Source organism: Apodemus sylvaticus, chromosome 7 (assembly GCF_947179515.1).
Source record: "Apodemus sylvaticus chromosome 7, mApoSyl1.1, whole genome shotgun sequence".
Classification (NCBI taxonomy): domain Eukaryota; kingdom Metazoa; phylum Chordata; class Mammalia; order Rodentia; family Muridae; genus Apodemus; species Apodemus sylvaticus.
The window spans coordinates 44,610,768-44,623,984 of NC_067478.1; the positions used below are offsets into that span (position 1 = coordinate 44,610,768).

Consider the following 13,217-nt stretch of genomic DNA (forward strand, 5'->3'; position numbering starts at 1 on the left):
AGCACACACACACACACACACACACACACACACACACATCCAACATCATTCTCATGATGTGTTAGCAACCTGTCAATGTCAATGTCAAAGTAGTTAAATTGTCCATTCCACGGGTATCCAACTCAGACTGCCCTCCCTCACAAGAAATGTGGCTGCATACACAGTGAGAGATTATAGAAACGTGTGGGGAGAATTCAAGCTATGGTGTATCCATGGTAGGCATTACTGATCCTTCACAGCACTCTTTCCAAGTCAAGTGCCTTCCAAGTCAAGTGAACTCTTAGGCAGTTCATCAAAAGGAGAGCACGGGCTGCACATGAAGTCAACTATCAGCCTTCAATAGACTCTGACTCATGACTTACTAGAACACTGCTTACCTTTCTACACCACGAGCTGGTATGGGGGCAATAACATTTGCTTTTGTAGGCAATTTTAAGTGGGTTATTTTTCATTTCACACTTTAGGTGTGCTGAGTCATGGGTACCTGATTCATAGGAAAACATTCCACTTTTGTAATATTGAAAAATTAATCGCAGTCAAAACTAATATCCTTTTTATTAGAAGAAGCTAATTTTTGCAGGTCTATTTACATATCATAAATGTGGCCACTGTTTCACATGTATGAATATAAAAGGATATTCGTTAACATGATAAAGCAGGAAGACAATAAGAACACATGCTCCATCATTCCCTGTAGTCAACAAAACTGAAATCTAAATAGCAAATATCCTATCAGATTTGGTAGAAAGAGGGGTGTATTCTTACTCTTAATGATTTCATAAAAGTTCAATTTATTCTTGTTCTATGAAAATATTTACTCTGATAAAATGTCCTTTATTCATTTGAGACTAATGTGCAAATGCTCTTATCTGCTGCATTTAAATTTACTATTATTTGCACATAGTGATGCTTATACGAAAATGCTCCCTAGCTCCTTGAAGATCTGGAAGCAGATAGGACATGTGGCTGAGAAGTCAACCTTGAAAATGGCAGATGGTTTGTTTTGCTCGAAAATATTTTTAAAAGAATTAATTTCCGCCATTTTAATTAGAGTAGAAGCTTTTTTAACAATCACTCTAAATTATCTCATCAGATTTACAAACAATGCATATGGAAAAGGACAACATGAGAGCTATGTTACACAAACACTAAAATTTATCTTCATAGGAAACTGATTCTTTTACTCTCACATCTCGAAGTTGTAGCCATCTGATTTCCCTCACACATCCACTTCTGCAGTGTAGCCTGGTGTGCTACACGGTCCCCTGGGCAACTCTTCAGGCACAAGAGACAAAAACTACCTTGAACGAAAAAAAAATCTGTTTTATATAATCACAGAGGAAACACGGTGAATAACTGGAGAAAGCAAGTGATATTTAATGGTGGCCAGTCTACCTGAATGCCCTCTATAAGGGACTCTCTGACTCTTCAAAGCTTATAATAATTCTCTGAGGAAGAAACTATCAATGGGTAAACTGGGGATTGTAAAGAATGATGCATAAGGTCACACACCCAGTGAGAATCAATCAGAATTTTGATGGTTTACCAGTTCCTTCCAAAACTAAGAAGTGGGAAGAAACCTACAAGTTATGTCATATTCTTTTAAATATCAAAACCCCCACCAGGAAAGTATATTCCATGAAGACTGAAAGTTGAAAGCTTGCAGACCTAGAAAGGCTATTGGTTTTCAGCTGGTTAATGCCCTGAGTCCCTGCAAACAACCCTGAGACCTTAAGCTTTGGTACGCTTCCACTAAAGCATACACCACACTTGTGTACTTGTTCAAATACGTACATATTCATGCACATCCATCTGGTAGATAGCAATGATTAATTGCATATCTGTCTTCAGGGTAGATGGTTAGAAACCTGAGGGCACAAATGCCATCTTTTAAACTACTGATTATTATGTCTTGTAAACATAAATGAGTAACTGAAAACAATTTAGTCTGGTTTTAAGAACTCAATACTGATCAGCCATAACGACAGAGCACATACAATATATATGGGGATTTGAGGAATTGGGGATTGAGGGGGGAAAACCCCACTGGTTTATGGAGGACCACAGAAGGACGAACCTTGGGGGCAGTAAATCCACTCGTCAGTTAGCTGGGAAACCCAACTCTGGACAAAGTTGTACTGCATTTTATGCCTTGAAAGTGATTCTGCCCTGGGCACAGCCTTGTGAGGAAGAATGGCTCATCTTTTTCAGGTCTTTAGACTCACATGGACTGAGGAAAAAGCCACGGGTGGGGAAAGAAAACTGCAGACAAAGCATCTTCCTGAAAACAGATGTGTATTTCTTCCCCTATGAGCACACTGCCTTACAGGACAAAAAGTTGACTGTGAAGGTGTCACATTAGGGGTTGTGAAGGGGAAGCAGCAGCTCGGATCATGCAGGCAGGTTCAATAATATTAAGACCTTAAAATTGAAAACAATTTCCCCAGGTCTGAGCAGGGAACGAGAGACCTGACTATAGCAGAAGGTTCATGAGCACAACCTTACCATAGGTTTTTAAGATGGGCAAGGCATCATGACCACAGGCAAAAGGAACGCTGTCGTGTCAACACTGTGCCTTTAGCCTACAGACTCATACATTAGACTCCAGTCTTGCAGACTTATATGAAAATACATTTGTATTGGATTGAGCTACTAAATTTGTGTTTTATTGGGCTACTAAATTTGCCACACTGTGTTCAGGCAGTAACAGGAAACTTGTCTGGACATCTGTATCCTAGAGCAAGGCTACCCCTTAAGGGTGAAGGAGAGAAACTACAGAGGCCCTAAGCAAAAGTCATCAGATTAGTCAGGAGAAGAGACCACAGCTGACCCCAATGAGCAAATCCAAAGAAAACAGCGATGGACGAGGCTGATAGGGCCAGCCCTTTTGTCTCTGGAGGAACAACACTCTAGTTGTAAACCCCACCCCGAGATTCTGTCCTGAGAAGACTACTGAGAGCCAGCTCGGGGCATCTAAGGACAGACAGAGTTAAGAGTGACACAGCTCCTTGATGACGCCTCCTCTCAGCTGCTACCCAAGGTCCACAGAATGTGTGCACTACACCAGGTCACCCTCAAAACCCTTAACCAACTCCTGGGCCCAAACACAGACAGCAGGGAGACGGTAGCTCACAACTGAGAGAGGGCAAGCAGAAAGGATGGCCGTCTCTCTCCCAGATAGGCCCAGAAAGCGGAAGCCAAGACGGAAGGTCATGTGCCCTTTAAGAACCCAACGGGATGCACCTTGCATTCATGACTTTTCCATTAACTAGAGTGTTGTTAATGAATGGCATTAACACAAGTATTGTCAAGTACTCACTTGGTACCAGCTTCCTGACTATGAGGAAGCAACCTTCTGATAGAAAAGAGTGTATTCTTTAATCTTGTGAAGAACTGGGTAAAGTCCAGGTCAAGGGGAGGGAAGACTGACACAAAACTCAAAGAAAGGAAACCAGCAGACCGACCACACTGAAGTTCTGCTGGCTGAGCTGTCTCAGGATATGGAACAGCGGTTGATCCTCACATACACACTAAATCATTACAGTGTAAGGAAAATCTAAGATAAGAATATAAGTATAGCTTCAATACTAAAGGTGCTCAGGCTGCCAATTAAAAAGGAACTCACCAGGCTTTGCAAATGTTTTAACATCTGTTTTATGATTTAACTGTCAAACTAAATTATGCTAAACTTGAAATTACACTACCTATGGAATCCCGCCAGCTATCTCCACTCTTCCAGAATCTGGAACTCACAGCACATGAAGGAAATCTTAGAAACTACCAGAGTCTGACACACGCATGATGGCAGAGATGGCCCACATGTGTACTTTCACTTTTTAAACTGCTCTAATGTGATTTTTCTTTACGGACAAGTTCATGCTTTAACATGGTATTATCAGGAAGGAAAATAATGTTTCACTCAATCTATGCTTTCTATAAGGTGAGATGTGGTAGGTGTTCTATATTTATTTAAACAATTTATTCTTTACATTGTCCCAATAAAGAACTATAAACAGGATATCACTATTTATACTTCAACTAAAATTACCCAAATTGATTATTATACAGTATTTAGAGATAATGGTTTAATAAAATCAAAGATGAGGCATGGCAATATGAGAAAAAGAGTAGATAAAATATACTCTGAAGAGCTCCAATATTCAAACTGATTGCCAATAGTCTGTGCTGTTAATAATAGACAAGAGTTTTATCATAAAGAAATATGGGCATTATAAAATAATGGATGACATAAAGTATGCTATTTCATTTGAGCTAAATTATGCATGTATGTTTATAACAATAAAAGAACCATTGGATAAAAAACTCTCCCCACAGAGGTTTTCCCCCATTGAATCTGAGGAATAATATTTAACAATCTATGCACAAGACGGGGCAGTGTGACGTAACGACTGGTGTTACTTTTATGTGCCACAACAACAAAGCATGCATAGATGCTCCAACAGTGAACATTCAGTGATAGTTCATTTCACCTCTGCTGAGGCTTAAAGTCCTGAAACAGTTAACGAGTCAGAGGCAGTGTCAAATAAGAGGCACTTCCAAATAATGGAATATTATACCCGCTAAACAATTTTGGACAAAATTGGCATATGCAATTATGTTCATAATATGCAGAAAACAGAATACATACAGCACAATCTCAAAAGTATAAAACTGAAGTGTTACAAACAAACATGTAGGCATACAGAGAAGGTGGAAAAATTAATCCCACAGTGCTTTGTGCATCTATCTCATAAACAACATGTGTGTTTGCTTTTTTAAAAATTATTATTAAAAATAGTTCACTGAGGTCAATGTCCATCTTTCAGCCTGAGTCCTTTGAAGTATTTTGGATTTGAAAAATCATAGCTAGATTGATCAAATTGTAAAATGCTTTGTGAATTTATTTAGGGAATGATTTTTATATTTAGCTGGGTTTTTTTCTAACTCATTAGGTCAAGAATTCAAAACACATCTACACATAGGTCCATGGATGCATTCTTTTTAATTCATTAACTTTTTTGTTTAAGTGATTTATATACGAATAAAAAATTTCCTCCAGTATGAAATGTGTGCTTCATATTATGCTAAAAAGAATGAGAAAACAATATTTAACATATTAGCTTGGACATGTACAGCACATTTCATAAAAGAACAAATATGCTTTAAGTAGATACTATGCATCCTATGTTTTCTGTAACTGCTAGATGCATTCTATAATTTTGTTGCCTTCCAATGATGTTCTTGCTATGCTCCACAAGATCTTTTTTAAGCCAACAAAGAACACACCTGAAGATCATTAAGTTTCGATTTACTGAACTGAAAACTTAAGCTCTTTCAAGGGGATATATATATGAAAAATAGGTAACAGAGAATCTTTAGCCCTAAAAGCAAAATCACTGCCTGAGAGAATGGGTGAGGCCAGCTTTGGGGTAGGAATAAAGGAGATATAAACTCACTACATCACTATTATTTGGCAGTGTGCTGGCGATTCTGCATGGTCCACTAGATATAACCATCTCTGTTTTAGAGGTTAAGAAACCAAGAGGAAATATAAAATACCTCAGAAGAAGACACCGTGTTAAGTAATAACTTCTAACACTAAACCAATTGAATGAAACTGATTTCCCCCATGCCATTACGTTTCTGAGATGTAAAACTACGTCTCAGATTGAGAGCACATCTCCGAGTGCACTAGAGTTATGTAATTTAACTGGCAGGAGAGGCTGGGAGGATCAGGGCTCTGCAGCAAGCCCAGAAGAGTGGTTTCGGCACTGGTCTGAGCTGGGCTGGAGCCCGACTGCATGATGCTCTGGAAACTGGCCTTCGCCTCCCAGGAGCAGGCTGTGGCTTACTTAGACCAGTGGCTCACCAATTCTCACTAAGCCTCATACCCGGTATCCCAAAGAGATGGGCATAAAGCCAAGCCGCAGGAAGGAGTCAGGATCAGGATAAAGGCTTGAGAGCCGTGATGACTTACTCCAATCCACAGCATGTGACTCAGGGCAAAGCTAAAGCTGAACCTCCTGTGCCTGCTTTATCCTTTTCTTGAAATTTCCAGATCACTTACCATTAAGTGCTAGTATTCCATCAACAAACAAATAGTCACAACGGTTATTAAATAATTGCATTTTCTATGAAAGGCTGGCTTATCTAGACAACCGTTGGTTTATGCGTCCATTTTTATTCGCCCCCTCAAATTGTAGAGAGAATTCTACATTCTTGGTGGAGCCTTCAGGCACTACCATCTATTTAGACTGTCCAGATGACAAACTACCGGTAAATCATGCTTCAGTAATCGTGTTTAAAGTATCTCTAAACTAAACTGTCATTTCTCTGCAAAGACAACTCCTGGCACTTTAAACCCCAGCTATTCCTGTGTTCAGTCTTTAGCGGTTAAATACGTCTGCTATATCTATAACACTTAATGTGCAATTAAAGCTGATGCAAAGTATTAGGAGAAAGAAGCACAAGGCAAAAATTATTTTAAGCAATAAAACAATGCAAAGGAACAACAACAATAACTCCTAATATTCCCTGTGTAATGAATTCCACTCAGTGTTCTGAAAGCTTTAAGCAGGTTGGCTCATTTAATCCTAACAATAACTTCATGCAAGGGGCAATATGGCTTTTCTGATTTTCTAATGAAGAAACGGAAGCAGAGATTAAATAGCCTACAGTCATCAGCAGCTGCAGGACAGAACAGGCACTTGAATCTAGCGAGCCAGCTCAGAAGCTACGGCTCTAATGCCTAGAAGCAAAGCTTATGTGCATTACTCGTTATAGCTCTCTTCTTACAATCCCTGGTGAAAGTGGTCCAAGAGGGCAAAAGGAAGAGATAAAGGTATCAGTGAAATCAAACAACTCGGCTGGGTGTCCTGGCTCTGCGGGTACGGGGCTGAACAGATGTGGTCATGGCGGTAATATATGCAGAGGCAGGTGAGGAACACAGCCATAGTCTTGCTGCAGGCTGTTCCTTCTACATCTTGGTGCCACAGAAAACCCCTTTGGTGTAGCTTGACTAGTTAGGACTCTTACTTATAGAACATTTAGAATCCACTCAATAAACTCAAGAAAGGAATGGCAAGATGGCACAGAGACTAAAAGAACTTGCCACCAAGCCAGATGACCTGAGTTCGAGACCCCAGAGACCCACAGAGTGGAAGGAGAGAACTGCAAGCGGGCCTCTGACCCTGGTTCACGCGGCGCACACATAAATGCATGTGAAAAATGAAAGTGAAAAAAATAAGCTGTACGAAAAACAGGCAAAGATTTGCTTGCAGTGGGAATGAGTCTAGAGGTAAAACAGATAAATAGCTTATTATCCTGATGAGTCCCCAACCTATGAACTTCCTTATAAATCATTTAAAAATTATATTTTAGTGTTTTTCCTTAAACGTCTCAAATGAATGTTTTAAGCATTATTCCCATACCCTATCGTTGCTACTATAAATAAGACTTACGTTGTGGCAAACTGTATTTTCAAGTTCTATTTGGCACTTATAACAACATCATTAAAGTCTCTGGTTAAATTTCTGTGTCAATAAATAACGCTTTTTATTTTTTCATTTCTCCTATCCTTACAGGTTTTCAATTCTTTCTTGTGTTCGTATGCTGCTGGCAAGGGCATCTAATAGGGCAACAAATATAATTAAATGAGTCCTAATTTTAAAAGCCAATTCTTTCAACATTTTGCCATTACATATGTTTTTGTCTTAGGTCTTTGATATTTACCAAGTGGCAAATCTGCTAGGAATGGTTTCGTTCTAACAGTGTTAGCTCCTTAGGATTTACAGAGCAAATCTTCATGCATTCATACTGTGATTCTCTCTCCTCGCAGTCAGCTAATTATACGTCACTTGATGTAAACCCACCTGCCGCTCCCAGATCAGTTCAGCTTGACCTTGAACATCCCAAGATTCAATTTGTTACAAATTCACTTCTGTTTGTGGAGAAGCTTCATCTACCCTTGAGTGTTCTTAAATTGGCATTGACAGAGTTTGAGATTATGCTAACTTCATAATTTACTTTAAACTTGGTAAAATGAAATGGCTCACATCTCTTTTAGAACAGTTTACATACCAGTTCTGGTAGCCAGTCGAACCTAACAATAACAGTCAGTTGGGTCTATCTCTACTCTTCAAGAAAACACAAGCTACCAGCTCAAGATCATGGATGCTATATGAGGATTTGGGATTTTTGTTTTCTTTTTAACTGAGTCAATTTTGACATTTTTTACTTTTCTAAAAAAAAAAAAGTCAGACCTTCAGAATTGGCATACATGAAATTAAAATCCAAAGTTCTAAAGGTCATTAAAAGAGAATACATATATTGCATGTTAACAAAATCAAGTCTAAAAATCCAAATCATAAGTAAAGCAATGGTAAGAAAGACATTAACCAATCTTACCTTGCCCTAATTCTAAAAATGCTAACAAAATACATACAACGAGTCTACATAAAGCACACACCGTTCATAAGGACGCCTGAAGAGAATTTATGAAGATACTGACATTCTCTTAGCATGTAGATTTCCTCATATTCTGTTGACATGATTCAGAGGTATATTTATATCATTATAATAGTAACTACTTTTAAATTAGTCTCCCATAGACTTTCTTATTTTCAGCAAAATACAGATGATTTCTTTTTCTTTTTTATTGTACCCACACTGTCGCCGCACTGTCCTTCTCTTTTTTTAAATATATATATTTTTATTTTCTATATTTGTTGTTTACAATCCAAAAGCTTTCCCCTTTCCCAGTTCCCCCCCTCCCCATATGTCCCATTTCTAACTCTTGGTTCTAACACTCCTTTTGTTCATTTAAAACAATCTTTGATTCTGCTTCTTTTTCCCATTAAATTATAATTGTAATTTTAGGGTGACATTGGTCAAACTGAATAAAGCTATGATACTAAAGGTGTGTCTTACTGTACACATCAACATTATCTCTGAGTCATATATATATACATATATGTATATGTATATATATATATGAAGATATATATAAGAAGATACACATGTATATGAATGTGTGTGTGTGTGTGTGTGTGTGTGTGTGTGTGTGCATCTTCTTCCTTGTCCCCTCATTCAACTGCACAGCTCTTCCCCCAAAAAATACTTTCTGAAAGAGAAAGCATCCCTGGGGACCCTGACTCAAGACTGTGTACAAAGCCTCTTATCATACTACTTGACAGCATCCTCTACATCCAAAGTTGTATGCTAGAGAGGTTTACCTTAAACAGTCATGTAAAATCCTAGAATAAATTTCCTACTTGCTATTTTCCTTACATGGTGTTTTTCTCAAAACACCATAAGAAATTTACAACACAAAGCTTAAACTTTCTTAAAACTCCTAAAATGCCGTTGACCTCAGACACCAGCTATCTCTAAGTAAAATGTCATCTGTTTATCTTTACGACCAAGATCAACCCAAGCTATGGCTCCCGTGCTGCCAGAGCTCAGCAGAGGCCCAGACTTCAAGGTGGCTTTAAGCCCAGAACAATGCAAATGGCCTCTCAGATATTGCATGTAAAAGGCGTGTTTAAGAACAGAATTCTATAAGCCCACATGTAAGGATGTGTGGGCAGTGGTAGGAGGAGGAGAGACATTTCTTTCTTTGATTAGGAGCAGAGAGAAGAACAAAAGAGCTACAGGATGGAGTCTCAGAGGCATTCATATGTGGCGTTAGACTGTATCCAATTTTCTTGAGCTGTCAAGAAGCCATGTACAATTTTTCCTTTGACATCTGAGAAGTTCATGCCACTTCCTTCATGACAGTTTAGGATGAAGAGAGGAGGAGCTGACTCCCCGAAATACCAGCTGAGGAACACAACATCATCTAAGAACAGTTACATCTATACTCTGCCCCCATTAATGCAAGAGTGCCTGATTTAAAAAAAAAAAAAAAAGGAAAACAAGCAATGCTGGGGAGAGGGGAATGGAATGCACACCTGAGAATGCAGAATCATACATGAGACACCACTGACACTACTCATAATTAACACAAATAAAACTATCGTTAGTGAAAGTAAAGACCTTGCACACTCAAGTGGGGGGGGCATCACGGACAAAGGAGAGGCTGTCCAGAAGAGCAGTTGCACTTCCAGTCCTGCTACAGCAACGTCACCCAACCGAGAAACAAAGGTAGATACATCACCACCACCATAAAGGTCTATCTCTGCGAACTTTCTGCCTCTGTCTCAATAGTGACAAAAAAAATTAAAAGAGAAAACATGGCATTATCTTGTGTTATATTCTCCTATTTTATATTTAATGTTTATTTTGGATGATTTATGCATTCCTCCAGAACATAGTAAATAGAAGCTGTGAAGGACAATAAAATACTGTTCGAGTCCCCTGTGTTATAACTCTGGTTATTCAGCCAGGGTGCATCTGAGCACCAGGAAATACCAACTGAATAGTAAATTCAAGATCAAACCCTCCACACCTGGAACTCACCACACAGATAGAGGGCCTCGGGTCAGAGGTCAGACAGACATCAACGGCACTAAGAGGATGGGCTCTCAAACTCCTACAGCCAGCAGTGTGGGGTTTGTTGCCATTGACACTAAGTCTCGCTAAATGACACTAAAACTCTTTCATACTTGTACTTATTAAAATGGATCAAGTATCACAAAACACCCTTTATACTAGTTAATCATTTTGTAATCCCTGGAAAGTTATTTTGCTGCTTAAACTAAACAACACAAAGATTATTCAGTTAAAGATTATGTAAAATGTTGGCCTTCCTGTCAATAAAACTTAGATTAACTTAAATGACTGCAAAAGCCAACACAAGAGTAATTCCAGTGTTCTGAGCATAAGACACATGCTGACAAATATTAAATAGAAATAATTTTCAACTTTAAAGGAAACTATCATATCTTTTCTTTTTATAAAAGACAGATTTCAGAGCCGTTTGGCTATCTAGAATCATATGGCCATAGTTCAATTCTGCTACCTAAATGCAGCGTGGATTCTGATCAAGTTGTAAAGCCTTTCCGTACACAATCATTTTACCTGTGGGGGTGGCAGTAGTTGCTATTTCATAGTACTGTTTTGGGCTGCAGCGTTACCAATACTGACAATAAAACAATCTAGGTAAAGAGCCTAGGGAATGAGTGATAGTTTGGCTACGTGTCCTTCTGGGCAGTTAAACTCATATGGTCTCCATCTTCCTTAAACAGAGTACTGGCAAATCAGTAACTTGTGGTTTAAGAGAGAAATAAAGCAGCAACTTTTTAAAAGAAAAATCAAAACTATATTCTTTGCCTTAGGTTTTTTAAAACATGAACTTTTGCTAGATCAAGTAGTTAAGCATTCTCAGGCCCTCGTCAGGGCAGGGTGTTCCTGTGCAGTGCTTTCTGGACAAGCAGCTAAGTGGATCTTGTCCAGCGATAAATAACAATAATAAAAACAGAGAAGCCCTAAGGACCTAAGCTTCTGCCTGGCAATGGGCACACTTTTGTATGACGCCATCTTATGAACAGGTCCTGAACACAAACAAACTGGCAACGGAAGCTGGGCTGTGTATAGACACGGGCATTAAAAGAAACAGAAATAGAAAACATTTCAATGAAACTTTAAGATGAGCAAACATCAGACTAAATAATTGCGCTTTCTCAGAGAAGCCATGTGCTTATTGTCTGTTTCAGAGGCATGTTCAGTTTGATGGGTAAGCACATTTAGCCAGGTTTGAAAAAGCACGGTCTCCAGCCTCCAAGGTAAGTTATTACTAGTGGCATTACTAGTAGCACATTATTACTAGCGGCATATTATTACAAGTGGTACTGTCTATATACTAGTGAATTCTGGTGTAGATTATGGAAGTCCAGTGGCTGCGACCATGGCAAGGAACAGAATCAGAGTCCAGAGCTATCAAGAGAACACGTTTCTCTCTATCGGATTGTATCTGCTTCCTGGATGTCTGGCATGCCTCTGTCCCTTGCACCATGGCATGCCCAGCACTGTGTCACACTAACCCCCATGAATCAACACAAAGTATAGCTGCTAACCTACAGACTCTAAGTTTCTGATAAATGCCACACCTCTCCATTCAGCCATATTGACATGTGTGTTCCCAGCATAGCTCATACTTTGTCTTATTCCATGATTTTGTTTCAGCAAAATGTCATGTAATATTTTTCTTTTAACAGTGTACCCAAACAAACCCAAATTAAGAGTTTGAAGTTAAACAAACATAAGAACGCAATTAGGGAAAGAGCTGGCTGCAGGCTTCAAGTCTGGCCAGCCAGGGAGCCTGGGCTGTTTCACAAGCGCTGACACTCACAAACACTCCATGTTTTCCTTTTCCTAGAAAACATTTTCGTCTTCTCTTTGACAACATAGCTTTTGCCAGAAACTTCAAATGCCTAGTCTGCCAACATGTTTCAAGGTGACCATGTTAATATCATGATTATAGAATACTTTTACAAAACAAAAAAGTATGGGATGAACTTTTAGCATTCTGAAGTTATCATCTATGATTTGCTTTAGTAATTAATAATGTAATATGATATCTTAATCATAGCATGAATGCAAAATATAGTGCAAACCATGCAAGACACTTTCCTGATGATTTTCATCATGACCTGGAAGGTCATGTTCTGAAATGTACGACAGAAGCACCAAATACACTCAACCTACTTCTCTTCTGTCATTTTGTTTTGAGGCAAGGACTTGCTATGCAGCACAGGCTGCCCCCAGTACTAATCCACCAACCTCAATCTCACAAGGGGTTACAGGTATGTGCTACCATGCCCAGTTCACTATCTAATGTTGATAACAAAAAGAGTTAAATAGTATAAGATGAATTATACTGTAAAAGAAAATACAAATAATGCATGCTGTTTTACATCTTTTTTCTTTTCTTTTTTGATACAAGGTCTCTCTGTAGCCCAGGCTAACCTAGAACTCTTGGTTCTCCTGAGTGCTAAAATTATGAGATTAAAAGCATGCACCACTCTATCAGACAGAGGATTTAATCCCCATTTTTGTGATAGGCTTTCACAGAGCCCCCGCCAACCTCCGACTCACTCTGCAGCAGAGGATGCCCCACTGTCCCTTCTCCTTCCATGGGATTACAGGGGGTGTGGGGGGGGTGCTGCCACACCCAGCTGAGAAATACCTTTTCTGGACATTGTCAACTTTTGTATACAAAGAAATGTTGCTTACCCATTTGAGGGAAAATAAATCTCTTTTACTCACAACATGAGAAG

At 39.0% G+C, this 13,217-nt stretch overlaps 1 protein-coding gene across 1 annotated transcript in view; it reads right to left on the reverse strand.

Annotated features, from left to right (window-relative positions):
- The window catches only part of Bckdhb (branched chain keto acid dehydrogenase E1 subunit beta), a 188,072-nt gene that overhangs the window by 27,246 nt on the left and 147,609 nt on the right, over nt 1-13,217 (reverse strand). The window lies entirely within an intron of this gene.